Below are 16,547 nucleotides of genomic sequence, written 5' to 3' on the forward strand. Positions count from 1 at the left end.
AGTAGTGACAACCTGTTTGAAGTGACTGCCTTGAGCTCCCCACAGTGCTGGACTGTAACAGCTTTCTCCCAGTTCGTGGTCTCTAAGTTTGTCAGGGTACTTTATTATAGCCACAGAAATGAAGTTAGGACAGCTGGTGTGCAGATTATCTCAGTTGACTGAAAGCAAAACAAATCAGACCAGAAGCAGATATTGAAATGGCTGAGCATGAGGCTGTTCACACCCACAGCTCCAGCATGCAGAAGACAGAGGTAGGAGATTACAGCAAGTTCAAGACCAGCCTTATGTGTGTAGAGAGCTCTAAGATCACCAAGGTGATGTAGCAAGACCCAGACTGTAAAAGAAAGATTAAAAAGTCTTAACAAAGCCAAGGCCTTCAGAATTTATGACATTATTAGGAATCTGACTACCTAAAGTTCTTCCATGCAACTTAAGGCTGGGGCTAGGACTAAAATCGACCACCACCACATCTTTTACAGCAGAACCAAATCTATTACAGTGGATTCCACATGAGTCTTAATCCCACAATCACTTGTCATGTCTATCGCATCATAATGAGTTTCCTGAGGTCTCTAGATTCCAGAATCCTCTTCCCTTTCACCATGTCTTCGAAACCCAATAACCTAATGCATTTATCCAATTGTTATCCAATTGTCTTTTTTTTTTTAACTTCCTGGCAATAGCTTATTTTATTTTTGGTAAGTAGCATTTCCGTTAGGTCTTCATTTGGAGACTGGAGCTTGCTCTTCACATCACCCTGGGTAGTGACCTATGACACGATGATGGTTTCAGCTGAAATCTCATAACAACAGCATCTGCCATTGGATTAGTGCAGACATACTCCTGGCATCCCTCTAGCTTTTCTCTGGTCATTTCATAAAGCTCTGGCTTCTTTCTTCCTCTCGTTTTGTTTATATTTGCAGCTTGGTGCTTTTTCTGCATTGACAATATTGATCTTCCTCTCTCCCTGTGTATTCCCTTTATGACCGTATTTCTTATTCTTGAGTGCTTTTTCCATTGGCAGCCATTGTCCTTTCCCTTCTAGGTGAGGGATTCCCTTAACCATCCCAGTTTCAGGCTAGGGTTGTGTTAATGAACCCCAATGGCTTTTGCTTATATTAGAAATTCTTCATTTCTTTATTATGTCTGAAGGCTGACTTTAATAGATACAGCCTTTCTTTTTTGCTCTAAAAGTTGTCTTTTCTCTCACAGGACCCTGAATGTGCTACTCCATCATCTCCTGGCTTAGAAGATTCTACTTGACTAATCTACTGTTAGCCCGGTGAGATTGGTTTAAGGATCACTTGATTTTGTTTTCTTCCTGTTTTAAAAATTCTGCCCCTTTTCTTGGAATTTAAATATACCAAGAAGGACTTTTTGGGTAATTATATTTGGGGTTATTTAAGCCTCTTTGGTCTATGTCCATATCTTCCTAAGATTGGACACTTTCGTCTATTATCTCAGTGAAGCCTCTGCTGTGAGATTTACCTTTCCTTTTTCTTCTGGAACCCCCAATCACTGCATTGCTTATTAATATCCCAGAAGTATTGAATGGCATCCATATTCTTTTGTTTTTCCTTAATTGTTTGGCTGGGTATTTCAAAATACCTTTTAAGTTCAGAAAACCTTCTGCTTCCTCTAGTTTGCTCTTGAGCCTTTTAGCTGTTTTTATTTATTTATTTATTTATTTATTTATTTATTTATTTATTTATTTATTTATTTATTTATTTGACTTAGTGAGATTTCAGCTCCAGGACTTGCCCTGGAGACTTTTAAGATTCTCTTTATCTCTTTGTTGACTTTCCCATTAAGACGATGGGTTGTTTTCTTAATTTGTTTCTATCTGTCAGCTCTCACTATTTTCTTCAGAGTCTTATTGTAAATTGCTCTTCTGGCTTCTTGTCAACTTATTTTCTTTGAGTCCTGATCTGAGGAAGATTTTACGTTCTCTTGATAACCTCATTTTGCCTTTCTCTGTCACATTTCTACTGTCTGTATCTTGGTATGTGTGGGTCAGGTAGGGCTGTTCTTTCCTCCAGTTTTGTAGAATATCTCCCATGGTAGAGTTTTATAAAAATTAAACACTTTGCATAATAAAGCTAATGGGTAGGTAGGCTATATGGCTTTTAGTTCATGCTGGATACAATGTATCAACTCCATGTAGCTTCTCTAGCTACTGTCAGTGGCTGTGGGCATGGGTAAACAGAGGCTGATAACTTTTTAGTCCCTGTGAACCCTTAGCAGTAGCTCCACACTAATGGCTGCTTGTACAGTCCAGGACCACCTGCCCAGAGGTGGCTCCACACCCGGTGAGCTGAGCCCTCCAGCATCAATTATCACTTAGGAGAATGATCCACAACCTTGGTTACAAGCCAGTGTGATGGAGGCATTTTTCAATCAAGGATCCCTCTTTTAGGATGACTGTAACTTCTAATCTGTTGACAGAAAACCAGCACACCAATTCTATAAGCTGGTGGTCTACACAGTTCACGCTTTTCTTTCTGGATGAACACTAGTCAGGAGCCTGATGAATAGACAACAATGGAATGCAATTGGGAAAACATTATTAAAAAGAGAACAAAACAGCATAAAAGTACAACAATAGAATGCTTTTCCAGGGCAGTAGGCATCGCCCATGTCCATGTACATCAGGGGTTTCAGGGTGTGCAAACTGAAAGCCTACATAAAGCATATGCCCAAGTCCTGGTTGGACTGCTGGACTGGTTCTTCAGTCATCTCAGTATGTCAAACCTTTCTTTCTTTCGCACTTTCTATGAACCTATGACCTTGGGACTTAGCACAGCTAGGTGGCTAACAAGTGTTTGATAGTTGTCCCTTAGCATCGCGTGTCCTCCCTATCAGAGGTGGCATCAAATCTTCAGAGACACAGAGGGGCATGGATGCATGCTGTCTGTCTCTTATACTGTGTCTGCTTAATGCCCATAAAGGGGCATTCAGAGCATCAGCTTCCACGAGGGCCTGGTTAATTGTCCTCAGGAGGCTAGGAAATTTCTGTAAGCCCTAAGCATGTTGCATTTCATCAGGAACTTAGGACTTACATGGGATCTTTCTGAGGCAAGTTTTCCATTATACAATGGGTCAGTTATATCCCATGTTTACTTATTTTTCCACACCCATCTGGATCTGACCATGTTTTATGGATCTGTTTCCCTCAGTGAAAGCAGGTTATTGTTGCTGGTTTAAATCTTAAATGTAGAATCTTACAAACACCCAAGAAAGTTAATTTCTGTGATCATTACTCTAATTTTCCATAACCTTATTTTATAGTTTTGTATGTGACATTCCTTAACATCTCTGATCTCAAACAAATGAAGACATACAAACCATCTTATACCACACACAAACACCTTGGTGTTGCTGTTTATAGTTTACTAGATGAAGAAATCAAGCCAGAAGAAAGCTCAACAAATTGTTCAATGTCACAAAATAAAGTAATAGTATTTGAACATCATTCCTCCTACACACAAAGAACACACTCTTCTTTGACTTATAGGAATGTTCATGAGTGACGACACTATAGGTCGCCTCAGTAGAGTTTTTCAATAGAATGTGATAACAAAAAACAAACACAGAAACAATCAAAAAAGAAAGAAAGAGAGAGAGGAGGGAGGGAGGGAGGAATGGAGGGAGGGAGGGGGAGAGAGAGAGAGAGAGAGAGAGAGAGAGAGAGAGAGAGAGAGAGAGAGAGAGACAGAGAGAGAGAGAGAGAGAGAGAGAGAAACCTGGGGCTGGAGAGATGGCTCAGTGGTTAAGAACATTGACTGCTCTTCCAGAGGTCCTGAGTTCAATTCCCAGCAACTACATGGTGGCTCACAACCATCTGTAATGGGATCTAATGGCCTCTTCTGGAGTCTGAAGACAGCAACAGTGTACTTATATACATATAATAAATAAAATAATTTTAAAAAACTAATAAATCATCCCCTCAAAGTTACAGTTCAATTGTTAGTCCAAGTAAATTGAATAAGTTACATTTCCTTTGTAGTTGAAACATTAGATGCCATAGAAGGTATTTTTATTAGACATTTGGCTAAATTTGAAAAAAAAAATGGGGTTAGGCAGTGGTCTCTTTAGATACAAGTTAGTTACATCTGCACCGGCTCTGCTAGGAGATCCTCTAAACAACGCTCATACAAGAAGGCAGCTTTCCTCCAGGGGAATGCAAAGAGATGCAATTTTGGAAGCTGCAATGGATTTCAGACTTTTTTTAATAGCGACTATGAGTCAAGAGAATTCATGTTTAGGCTTTGTGGGACCATATTAATAAAACCACTGCATTTAGTCTAGTTTCTCTAGGACCTATCAGAATTTTGGAATATTAGATACAAAGAATATACATATGCAGGGGGAAGTCAAATGAATCCAACTGCCATGGAGACAAAATATTCAGTTTTAAATTTAGATTGCCATCAACTACCAAGTGTCTCCAGATTAACTGCCCTTTTTTCACGTTGTTTTGAAATTTTAGATTTATACATGAATACTAAAATAAGTAGTGAGAAAAACCAGGTTTACATATTTGTTGCATTTGCAGACATCAGGGTCTAGAGAGCTGATTGCAACAGAGGTCCCTGAACCCAGTTAGATCCATGTGACTGTTAATACAAGAGCTGACAGGGCACATTTATTTTTTAAGTAGTTATTACTGCAGTAAATGTCCTAATTTTCTGATCCCTGGAACAAATGAAATTTTTTGATTAACAAAATCAAGATGAAAGTACCTGACTTGACTGTTTTGGGTTAAGGTGTGACATTAGGAAAGAGGCCAGTAGGTCAGTGTCCGTCATTCCTTTCCCATGAGATCCTGTGGGAGCAGCCATCACAATCTGTCTTCCCCATTATGGTAAAATGCAATCAAAATAAGCAGGGCTCCTTTTCCACTCGACCCTCTGTGGGATTTCTAGTCTTCTCCCATCTGTAATCCTGACTTCTTAACATGGAATCCTGTCTCACCTCTGCCAGACCAAAGTCTCTCTCCTCAGCAAAGAACAGAGATAGCAAGAACTTGTTTGCTTGGTGTGCTAAGCTCTGTCTTTTGGATAGAGTTTGAGTCTGTCTATCCAATGTTTGAGCCAGATGGTTGGTCCTCAGTATGGTAACGTGGAGAGATGGTGGGGTTTCTAGGAAGTGAGCCATGCAGGAATGTCATCCAGCTATTGAGAGTCCTGCCCTGAGAGGTTTAATACAGTTCTCAGGAGACTCTACTGTTTTTAAAAAGAAATCCTGGCTTTCCCTGCCTGTGACCAGTTCCCATCAGACTTCACCAAGCTGTGAAGTCACCCACAGGCCTCATACTGTTTGGACCCCATCCCTGCCCCTAGGCCCCAGAGTCCTATGCCAAATATGCCCTTCACTTCCTAAAATACCTAATCTCCAATACGCTCTTAAAGTAATCCAAAACATGGGTGGCAATGTCACCCATAAGAAAGGTACCGTATTCTAAGTATAGGGTATTTGTCTTAATTGGGGAAATAGAACAGAACTTCATGATCAAATAGTCTCATCAAGATAAAACACAAATCCTTAGCAAGAGGCTTTGAAGGTAGTGCTGCCCAAAACCATTGTTATTAAAGATATAAGTGGGTTCCTTCACAGCATCTGTGTGGGCAATGTCCTTTTAAAATAAAGCCCCCACAGCAGACACAACAGAAACAAAAATAGACATACAGAATTAGATGATATTTTAGGTGTTTCCTTTTGTTGTTATTGTTGTTATTAAGGATATTTTTTAAGAAACAGCTAGGGCTGGAGAGATGGCTCAGCAGTTAAGAGCACTGGCTGCTCTTCCAGAGTTCCTGAGTTCAATTCCCAGCAACCACATGGTGGCTCACAACTATGTGTAATGGAACCCGATGCCTTCTTCTGGTGTGTCTGAAGACAGCTACAGAGCACTCACATATGCTCTCTGCCTCTGACAAGTGAAGCAGTAGCGTTACTGTCATCATAGATTTTTGTTCAACTTAGTGAGTTAATGTGTAAATTAGCGGCAATTGTCCAAACAACGTTGTGTGACATCCGATCCCCCAAAGAGGGACCTCTTTGGAGCGCAGGAGGTTATTTGTATGCCTCAGTCTGTCTACAATACAGGACAGAGGGCTGTGGATTTCAGCATCTGAGATAGCCTGGCTTTGGAGAAAGGACTTCAGGGAGTCCACAGAGCAATGAGTGCGCTAATGGAAAAGTAGGTCATATACACATGTGAGAATTTTTATCCAAGAGTGTCCACAGATTGCAATGGACTCTCCAAGGGATTATTCACAACACATAAAATCTCCAAGAACTATTACTTTAGAACATTGTTTATAGAGAAATGGCTTTTCAGATCCAGAAAATCAATTTTCAAATAAGCTTTTGGAACTCAGCCTGTTGGGAAATTGTGTGCTACAAATATATCTCAGCACATATCATACTAAAATGCAGTTTTATGATAATTTGGTCTTACCCTTGGCCCTAAATGAACTGCAAGAATTTCTACACTTTTTGTTCACTTTTTGCTTCCCTGAAATTATCCATGATAGGATGGGACTCTGGGATCAAATATTCCTATGAAGTGATTGTAACTCATGTGTTGTTTTTCTTATTTTCTGTCCAAATTAATCTAAGTCCCTAAAGATCCTTTACTGTACAGAATCAATGGGTCAGAGAAAATAAAGAGAGGGAAAAAGGACTGTGAGGGTGTGTATGTGTGTGTGTTTGTGTATGTGTGTGTGCAGGCAGAGGTTGGGTGTGTGAGGGTATGTGTGTGTGTGTGTGTGTGTGTGTGTGTGTGTGTGTGTGTGTGCAGGCAGGCAGTGGTTGGTTGTGGAAAGGTGGGACTTTAAGGCTAAGAGCCCAGATGGAGAGTAACAGTGCTGATCATCAAGGAGTTGTAAATAATTCTGAGCAAACTCATCCCCGACTCAAACCTTTCAAAGGTTGATAAAGCAAAGGCTAATTCTGCCTTCTCTCTGAGGGTTCACATCATTCCACAGTGCCTGATTCCAGCTGGAACTGAACATGGAAAGTCTTATACTGAAATAACTGTGGAGAAGGAGCCCCTGTAAACCTTCTGATCAAGGAGGAGTGAAGAGTAAACCCCAGGAGACCATATCACTTATTATTATCGTCTTCTGTAAATTTTGCTTAGTGTCATGCTATACTGATTATGAAGTACAAGCCAATGGACCAGTTTCACATACAGTAGTCTACTGTGCTTCAAAACCATTGAATATCTAAGGGAAGAAAGATAAGGAGAAAGGTACTCTTGGAATTCCCAAATGGAGGGAATGTCTCAATTTGAGCTCAGGAGAATAATGGGTTTCCATAGCTTTTTTTTTTCCTAACAAATAAAATAACACACAAAAAAAGCCCTCAAACAAACCCTGTGCTATGACCAATTAATCCTCATGTCCAGGTTTTATTTTTGGCGGTGTGATTGACAGATAAAATATTTATATATACATCATGAAAGAGGAAGGCAGTAATGTTGTAAAAGACAGAGGCTAGGAAGATCAATACTGAAGCAGTGTATTCTGGACACGACAGGACCACTGCACCCATGAATGCATAGCAGCTGCGAAGCCTTGAACAAGATGAAGCCTGTTAACCTTCTAGCATGGAAAGTACAGAGCTCATGAACAGCCAACCTAAATCTAGAGTGTTAGCCATCCACATGCTGCCCATGGGGTCTCCTCAACCCCGTGATTATATTTATTTTGTAATCAGCCTACAACTTAAAAGGAGTTCTACTATTTTACCAATATGTGTCCCCTGCCTCAGTCGTTGCAACCCCCCATTCTCTTCTAGATTTGCCCTTGTTATAGGCTATAATGTTAAACATTGTGCACTTATGTGTCATGAGTTCTTCATGGGCTAGCACTGTTATGTTAGCCATCTTTTGTGCTGTGGCATGCTTTCAACACTAGTATTCCGAGCCTGGCACGCTAACTGAAGTATTGGAGAGGTTCCAAAAATGTTTGCTTCATTTTCACAGGTTAGCCTAGTAAAGTAGGAGATGTCAGAATTCTAGGTTCAAATTTTCAAGCAAATTTGAACAAATTGATTTAAATGTGAAAAAATGAGCCTGCCTACTTTCCCTTAGATGTCAGTGTTATCCTGCCCTTTCTGGCTGACATTTGTTTCTACGGCAACTTGGTCCAATGCATGACTTCTTTTGTTTAAACCATTTCTCAGTAAAATAAGAGCAGGTGACACCAGGCAGAAGGCCTCCAGACAACTTACTTGCTCTGAATGTCTGGGAATGATGAAATGGCTATTTTAGCTCTCTTGTAAAGCCTCTTGGATTCCTAATTGCACGCCAGAAGGAGTGGTCTTGATTTTAGTGTTGACTTGAAGGAAGCAGCACACTACTCCCCCGAGACAGCAGAGTCATTCGATTCCATTCTTGCAGATGGGAAAACTCTAGGACAGAAGCGACTTCTAAGTTCAACCCAAGGGGAGATTGGCGTTTATCTCATTTCTCTCACATCAAACCCTACTTTATCCAAAGACGTATAAATTAGCTTGATTTACAGCAGTGACCTCTATTTCCTTTGGAAAATGGTAATTATGTTTTCTCAAACTGTGATTAATAGATATAACAAACACGCAACTTCTCCCCCACGGGATCAAGATACATCTAGTTTTCTGGGTCAGTATGTAGTTTGCTCATGAAGGTCAATAAACTTCTGAAATAGTGCTTTGGAATAATTCAACTTCTATGACAGGCTTTCCTTCTGAGGGAAATAATATTTGCTGTGCCACAAAGGCAGATGAAGTATTTTCCTCTTATTTTCTGTTATTCTAGCTCGAGGCTCAAGATTGGGCAATGAGACTTATTTGACAATGACATGAACATATTATTTTTATGACTATTTTTAAAAATAGTTGCAACAGACTGAAAATGTTGCCAGATTCGTCTTGAATCATTTCAATGCCTTGGCTCTGGCCTCAAAATATATAGTAGAACTTTGTAAAGATATCTAAGGTCCAGTCTTCGACTTTGGGTAACCAACAGCTCTTCTGTTAAAAAGCTGTCTTAATAAAGTTTGATCAAATGTGTCTGATAATTTAAGTAACAACGTGGCTTAATGTTTATCCCAACACCAACCCACAGAACTCTTCCTGTCATAGAATTCCTCTTAGATGTCTTGATACTGGAGCAGCAACTGTTCAAGGTGGTATCTTAACTATTCAGTACATAAAAATGTTTTTAGCTCTGAAATAATAAGATACCTTTAGGTTATTTAGCACTCTGTCTGTGTATGCCTGAAGCAACACAGTGACTCAGTTCTCTTGGACACTTAATGAGTGGAAACACAAAACAGAAATGATAGATGTCTCCAGATGTACTGTCGCCTGCAGATTCCAAGAGAGGCCTCTCTGGTGGTTTATTTAACACACAGTCATGGAGTAATGATACCGTGTTTTCTCTTAAACAGATAACTTCAAAAACAAACCCTCAAGTCTAGAGAGGCTTGATCTATGCCTGAAGATTGATTCATCTCTGTGGTTGGTGGTTGGTGATTTTATGCCCTACAGCAATGGTTGACAGTCCGTTTCATGCAGCTTTCTGTTATTTGATGTGTGTGGGGCCTGTAGGGAATGACAATCATCTCTCTCTAGCCTTAACCTTTAGTTAGAAACTCCTTGTAGTACACACGCACACACACACACACACACACACACACACACACACACACACTGGGTTCTATATTAATGAACCCACCTGTGCCTGAGTTTATGTAACTTCAAAGGCCAGTGGTCATAAAGAATGACTAAATGAATAAAGAGTGTGCTACTAATGAAATGCTAATGTGGTGATTTTCTATCATCTTTAATCATTTTTACAGTCCTGTCATTACCCCTCCCATTCTGCCCTCTGACAGTTCCTCATCCCATTCCTCCAACACCCCGCCATCTGCAAGAGGATATCCTCACACCCCCACACCACCAGGCCTCCCCATTTCCTGGGGTCTCAAGTCTCTCCAGGGTTAGTCCCACCTTCTCCCACTGAGGCCAAACCAGGGTTAGTCCTCTGCTGTCTATGCATTCGGGGCCTCAGACCAACTGGTGTATGCTGCCTGGTTGGTGTTTCGGTGTCTGTGAGATCTCAGGGGTCCAGGTAAGTTGAGACTGCTGGTCCTCCTCAGCTTCTTCCAGCCTTTCCCTCAGTCAACCACAGGGATCCCCACCTTCTGCCCTGTCCATTGGTTAAATGTAAGTATCTACATGTGATCCATCAAGCTGCTTGTTGGCCTCTCAGAGGATAGCCATGCTAGGCTCCTGTCTGTAAGCACACCATAGCATCAGTAATAGTGTCAGACTTTGGAGTCTCCCCTTGAGATGGATCCCAATTTGGGCTGGTCTCTGGACCTCCTTTCTGTCAGTCTCTTCTCCATTTTTTGTCTCTGTAGTTCTTTTAGACAGGAACAATTCTGGTCAGAGTTTTTGACTGTGGATGGCAACCACATCCCTCCACTTGATGCCCTGCCTTTCTATGGGAGGTGGGTTCTTAATGTGATGACTTTTATAGGCCATGGACTATAGCTCTTTTTCTAATACTTAATGGTGGCTTGTCCTGAATATTCATTCACTTACTTGAACTTGGTGTTTTCTGTGTTAAGATGCTTGGCAAACATAAGGTAACAACGGGAGAGGAATTTTACTCAACAAAACTTGATCACCATAAATCCCCCATGCACTGTAGCCAGCAAGCATCCTACTTGAGTTTTAGATGTATTAGAAAAGTGTAATGTAATTATCCAGTGTTAGTAACACTCCCTTGAGACATTGTCAGCTCGCTCTACTGCACAATTCCAAGTCCGTACTGACTCTGAAAACACTGGAGTTCTAGCAAACTCATCAGCAGAGAAATGCACAGAAAATTAACCTTTATTTTTGTTCATCTGCCTGAGGGACGTGGGCTTCAGCTCTTGTCTCCCCAAGACTGTATTCAGGAGCAGATAATCACATGCATTGTGTGTATCCCAGTGAACCCAGCCTTGGGTTAAGAGTGATACCTCTCATTTTAAATTCTTTACTGGACACATTTCTGTTTATTTTTTGTGCAGGAAAGAAGAGGAAAGAGGAGAGGAGAACTTTATTAAAGCATTTTATTTCCCTTCAATGTGAGCAAACCAGCAAGTTAGTTGTTTTCTAGGTATCCAGAGAATTGAAAGTTCACCATGTTAGAGACTAGTGCTATTTATTACACACTGCTAAGAAAGTCTGTAGTCTTCCACCCATGGCAAGTCAGATGCTGTCCAGCCAGCAAAGCAGTCTTACAGTTTGACACTCTTCATAGCTGAGGATATCTCAACTTTCTTCCCACAGCCTATCAACAGTGACTGTGAAGCTGTGTTGGATATGAATGCATGGCTTTAGACATTTGGATTATGGGGTATTCAACCACACAGGGAAGAAACAAAAGTCACCTGGAAAGGCACGGGCTTGCCTACAGCTTTCCAAAATTTCTCCCAACTACTAGATTTCCCGTTTTAGCCTATATACACCCCAAACACCTTGTTCTGATTTTTAAATGCATCTACCCTCACATCCAAGCTTTAATGGTTGGCATCAATTTCCTCTGTGTTGTTTACTTTTCTCAAGCTGTGTGACTGAAAATATTAATACTGTATTAATACAGCGTACTGTATTAATACGCTTAATATAGAATCTCAGTATCCTCTCTTATACAAGGAAGCAATACCACTGGGGGAACCAAATTAAGAGAAATTCTTAGCAAACAGAAAGGATTTAACTATTCATGTAATACTCATGATAAAAATTAATGTGACTTTCTTCCTCAGGGCTGCTCTGTGGGGGCAGGAAGGAAACATGGCAGCAAGGCATCTGGGTCTTGTTGGACTGACTTTGAAGTCCAAAGATGAGGGTTTTTTTTTTCTAGAGAATTTTATGTCCCCTTTTGTCAGCAGGTCCCCTTTCTCTAGAAGAGTATACCTATATTATGGGATCATGTCAAATAGGAGAATCTTTGGGGGATAAGGCCTGTCTGGCTTTGTAGCTTGCTTCAAGGGAAGTGAATTCCTTCTAAATTAGGCATTTTGTACTTAGTATCTTTGTATGGGGTGAAGGGACTCTAGCCAGCAGGAGTGTGGTAATATGGCTCTGGCAGGCCTTGCCTTTCTGCCTTCTAAAAAAAAGGATCCCATTCCTAAAGCTAGCCACCGAAGTCTAGTCCCTTATTTGGCCACTTCCTCCTCCTGAGGTTGACCACCAAGGCTATCAAAGTGCTGGTGTCCAGCAGTCACTTAATTAACATGCCAAATTAAAATTAAACACCTCATCATAACATAGTATTTCCCCTTTAACTTGATATGCCATGCTAGGTTGATATCCATGGGAGGCCTGACATTTTCTGAAGAGAAATGGAGGAGGAACTGATGGTTGTAGAGGTGTTGGTTGGGCACTGGGAGGGAAGGAGGGAGGGAAGGAAGGAGGGGAAGAGAGAGGGGAGGAAGGAAGGGAACCTGCAGTTGGGATATAAAATATGAAAAAATAAAAAACCAAACCAAACAAACAGAAACCTAGTCCATTTACCTTTGGGTCACATCTGTCTCCTCTCTATTCAGAGGCACTCAGTCCTTTGTCCTCCAGGATAAATATCTCTGGGCCCCTCTCCTTTGTTCCCTTCCCCTTCTCCCTCATCCTCTATTTCCTGTCTTTTTCTCTTATTCCCTGGTCTCTGTCCCTCTGGTGGGTGGGTGGGTGGGGAATCTTTGTGCTGAGAATTCTCAGGGTCTTCTTGCAGTTCCTGATAGACGATTGGCTTCCGTGTTATCAGAGGTTGGAAATTCTCAGTGGGACGAGAAAACTCAGATACTCTTAGCTTTATATCCACAGGTGGGGGAAGAGTCATTAATTTAAGTAGGGAATTATTTCTCTAAAACAATGCATAAAATGCAGAGGTTCTTTGTAAACATCCTCAAATTTGAAGATACGTTATGTTCCATTTGGGGTAAGACAGGTTTTGTTGTTGTTGTTGTTGATGTTGTTGTTGTTATGGGATTTAGAGTCATATATATTTTGTAGAATACATAGTGGGTTTATAAACTAGTATTTGGTCATTTTTGCTTACTGAATAATTATGAGAAAGAAGCATTTCCTCTGTTAAAAGAAATACCAGAGTGATCCATGTGTTCTATTTCTCCATGCAGATCATTTGCATAGTTCTGAGGAGACTAACTCTCCAATCTGTTAAACAAATACCATGCTGTCTCACAGAGTAAAACCACGTGATTCCTCTCAACAACGAGCAAACGTTTGGTAGTAAGGTCTCTTGTGTACTAGAGAAACTGTTCCCAGTTTCCTTACTCATGAAGGCCAAAGGTCGTGAGCAAAGGTCATGGAGGGACTGATGTGCTCTAAGAGACTTCTGTATTCCACACAAAAGCTTGGTCTCTTCCGGTTATGCCATAGAGGGGAGGAAGGGGCTTGGTGTGCCCAGAGAAATGCAGGTCTCTCTCTCTCTGCTGTGTGTGTGTGTGTGTGTGTGTGTGTGTGTGTGTGTGTGTGTGTATGGTTTGGAGTGCTATAGAAGCCATGTTTCTTATGGATCAGAGTACATGGAATGAATCTATTTCTATCATGAGGCATTTTATGAGGAGAGTGTTTGAAGTCTCAACCTTATTTCCTAGAAAGTTTAGGAACACTTGTTGGTACAAGTCAATTGGTTCTGACTAAGAACAATGGTCACAAATGTCCTTTTTTGCTCCTAAGGGTGGGGATGGCCTCAGTGGTTAAATTTGGTCCCAGTTATTCTGTCCTAATGGTTGTGATTGGCGAACAACAGTTGGAGAGAAGAAGTAAACTAGATATAACTTTGTCAATTGGAGGGGAAATTGATAAGATGCTATTGTTAACCTAATAAGAACCATAAAGTATATTTTTAAAAATTTCCAAAAAGTCCTACAAAAACTAAATATGAAATTCTTGGATAATTTGGTACCTGACACCATGCATCTGGACCATGCCCACTCCTTGCTCCCCACCTAACACCTCCTGCTCCCACATCCTCCTGTCCATTTCATGGCTTCCTCTACTTTATTGTCTCTATCTGAAACATACCGAGATCGATGAGTGTTGCCCATATGAACGTGAGTGCAGGGCCTGCCTCGGAAGTAGGGATGCATTCCCTGAGAACGTGGACTTTCTCTACCTCAGGAGCAAGCACTTAGTCCATGAGGGAGAGCCTCGAACTGGGGGGACAAGAAAGGACCAGGATTTTTTTATTAGATATTTTCTTTATTTACATTTCAAATGTTTTCCCTCTTCCCCGTTTCCTTTCAGAAAACCCCCTATCCTCTCCCCTCTCCCCTTGCTCACCAACCCACCCACTTCCTGGTCCTGGCATTCCCCTACACTGGGGCATTGAACCTTCATAGGACCAAGAGCCTCCCCTCCCACTGATGAACAGCTAGGCCATCCTCTGCTACATATGCAGCTGGAGCCATGAGTCCCACTATGTTTTCTTTGATTGGTGGTTTAGTCCCTGGGAACTCTGGGGGTACTGGTTAGTCATATTGTTGTTCCTCCTATGGGGCTGCAAACCCCTCAGCAACTTGGGTTTTTTCTCTAACTCCTCCATTGGGGACCCTGTGTTCAGTCCAATGGATGGCTGTGAGCATCCACTTCTGTATTTGTCAGGCACTAGCAGAGCCTCTTGGGAGACAGCTATATCAGGCGCCTGTCAGCAAACTCTTGTTGGCATCTGCAATAGTGTCTGGGTTTGGTGGTTGTTTATGGGATGGATGCCCAGGTGAGGCAGCCTCTAGTTGCTCATAAGGATTTGTAAAATGTGTTCTGCATACAATTTTCACTTATGACATGAAAAACAACATTTGACTTAGAAAAGTAGCTCCTAAGAATTGAAATCAATAAAAATTGGAATTGTCAAATTATTGGTATAACTCTAGACAGGGACTTTTTTTCAGGTGAATTATGTTTAACATACAGTAACTTCAATGTGTATTGTCCATAGAATATAATCTAAGGGGGGAAAGACTGAAATAAAAAACCACCCCAAATTCCTAACTTTTTAATTATCCATATATTGTTGGTGACATTATTCTGAACTCATTTTGTGTGTTGTGTGGAATAAAGTTAATGAGTAATTATGTTGCCATGGTTGGCAAAGGCAATCTAAGCATGAAAGACAGGAGCTTCTGTTATAAATTCAGTGCAGGCAAGGTAAATAAATTGCTCTATCTTTGAATTGGGGCTAGGAATAAATTAACTCATGATATAATTGCTTTTAAAATTAAGAAAGAAAGGTTCTTCGTGTTCACAGAAAAGGGCCAGAAATAATGAATAATTCCCTGGAAATGAGGCTCCGGTGCCAAGTTGATATACCCAAATACCAAATTAAAAAATGTCTGTGGGATATGTGCTCCTAGCTGCGCTGCCTCGTCTGGCCTCAGTGGGAGAGGATGCACCTTGCCTTGAAGAGACTTGAAGTGCTAAGGTGGGGGGAAATAACCAGAGGACCTCACTCTCTCAGAGCAGAAGAGGAGGGGGGAGGGGCTGGGGAGGGGGGAGGGCTGTGGGAAACAATGACCGGAAGAGGGGCAGTGAGTGGAATGTAAAGTAAATAAGTCGAGCTCCGGAAGAAATGGATGATTTCACCTTAGAGGCAAGAAGTTCATAAGATGAATGTAACATGTTTTTATTAAAGCAGGAAGCAATTATCAACTAGGGCAAGTCAAGGAATCAGGGACCAGTTTGGCCACAGATTGAATAATTTGATCATCAATATAGACCATAGCTTCAGCAGGCTGTAATTCAAAGGATATGTGTAAAGTCACAAATACATGATCTTTCGGGAAACTTATTCGTCGCCTGCGAGGCTGTGAAGTAATCAACACATTTTCCATTCATATGGTGAATGAAGAGGACTCAACCTTTATTGTGTCTTTCCCACAAGTGACTGGGGTTGCTCTATTCACAGATGTATTCCTGTCAAGGCATAAGAGAAGAAATAACAATAATATAATAATAATAAAGGTTGCCATTCCAAATATCACAATTCAAATACTATTAAGTCTAAGCAATAATATTTGTAACTATGATTAAACATGCCTGGTGAATATATTCTATGCTGTCCACAAAACAACTGTATAAATAAATTCATCCCACAGTATAAACTCTCCCACAGTGTCGTCTATCATTGCAGTTAGGGCAGGGACTCAAACAGAGCAGGAACCTTGAGGCAGGAGCTGATGCAGAGGCCATGATGGGTGCTGCTTTCTGGCTTGCTCCTCATGGCTTTCTCAGCCTGCTTTCTGAGAGAACCTAGGACCACCAGCCCAGGGATAGCTCAGGCCACATCTGAGGCCTGTTCAAACCTGGGGTCTAGGCACACCTGAGGCCTGGTACACCAGAGACCTGGGCATAATGGACTGGGCTCTCCCCTACCAATCACCAACCCATAAAATATCGTACAGGCTTGCCCATAGCCCCATTTGATGGAGGAATTTTCTCAACTGAGTTTCCCTCCCTTTAGATGACTCTAGCCTGTGTCAAGTTGA

Source organism: Mus caroli, unplaced genomic scaffold, assembly GCF_978045245.1.
Source record: "Mus caroli unplaced genomic scaffold, Mus_caroli_1 scaffold_9, whole genome shotgun sequence".
Lineage (NCBI taxonomy): Eukaryota > Metazoa > Chordata > Mammalia > Rodentia > Muridae > Mus > Mus caroli.